The sequence below is a fragment of the Zonotrichia leucophrys genome, chromosome 2, assembly GCF_028769735.1.
Source record: "Zonotrichia leucophrys gambelii isolate GWCS_2022_RI chromosome 2, RI_Zleu_2.0, whole genome shotgun sequence".
NCBI lineage: Eukaryota > Metazoa > Chordata > Aves > Passeriformes > Passerellidae > Zonotrichia > Zonotrichia leucophrys.
In genome coordinates this window covers 109,844,136-109,845,422 of record NC_088171.1, presented here as the reverse complement: position 1 = coordinate 109,845,422, position 1,287 = coordinate 109,844,136, and positions in this window count along the sequence as shown.

Genomic DNA, 1,287 nt, shown 5'->3' with positions numbered 1-1,287 from the left:
TGTCCAAGACACACTGAGACACACACACAGGGGTCCCTGAAGTGCCTGGTGGTTCAGGCTGCTGCACACACACACACAGAGCAGCATGGGCTGCACAGCCCCTCTGTAATGCTACCCAAACTCAGAGAAGGGCACGCAGCTCTGTCCTCTTCCTCCAGGAAACCCAAATGCTGGTTCTCTGGTTGAAAAGCTGTGTGCCCTCATTCCCCACATCCAGAAACACACTCAAACGTGCACAGTTGCCTTAAATGTGAGCATGGCCTCTACACCTGCGCAATATCCTTGCTTGGGAGCTCTGGCAGTGGTATGCAAGTCACCTTCTGCTTGCCAGGTAGGGCACTGTGGTGTTTGAGTCCTCCAGATGTGGAAGTCCAGCTTTAAGTTTGCTAGTGAATTATGCACACACACACAGACACACACACAGAGAATTAAATTCACTGAAAAAATATTAACACACAGATTTTTCCAGCTGCCAGCACTTAGACCCCTTTCATGCCAGCACACAACCTGATCCCTCCAGCTGCTGCTGGCACCAGGACCTTTCAAGACACATACAAAACACACATACCAGTCCCTCCAGTTGCTGGTCTTTAGATCTACAAGCCCTGTGACCCACAGTTCCTTCAGCTCCTGTCACACAGACCCTCCCATGCAAGTCCCTCCATGTGCTAGTACCTAGATCCATGAGCCCCAAGACCTGTGGTCTCCTCTGGCCATTGGCATCCAGCTCTCTTTTGCAGGCAGGTCTCTCCAGTTTCTGGCCCCATTTTCTCCCACTTTTTTTGTTTCTTTTGATTCCTCCCCTAAACACCCCAGAGTCATTTTTACAAAAATCTACAAGCCTTTTCTGATAGCCCGTATCTCAAGCAGCCTCAACTTTTCCACAACACTCGTGTTGATCATATTTCCCCCCTTCCTATCAGTTAATAATTGTTCAGGTTGACATTCTTGAGAGTTCTGCCTGAGTAGTTCCTCTAATGGACCGACCATCAATCAGTGGCTGAAGCATTCTGGATCCTCATTATTATCTCTGGCTTATTATATCTTTGACTTCCTCATTAATGTGTGTCTGTGAGATTCATTTATTACTTTCCTCATTACTTGTTATTCCTTTTACAGTGAGTAGATCACAACCAAATGACAAATGAACCAGATACTCCCACACTTCACAAACTCTCACACTACTGACTGACAGCTGCAGCAGGACTGAGATTTGCTGGGTATCCTGTGGACACAGGGTCCAGCTCCCCTTTATTTTAGACAGCAGTACAATGATAATATTTATTT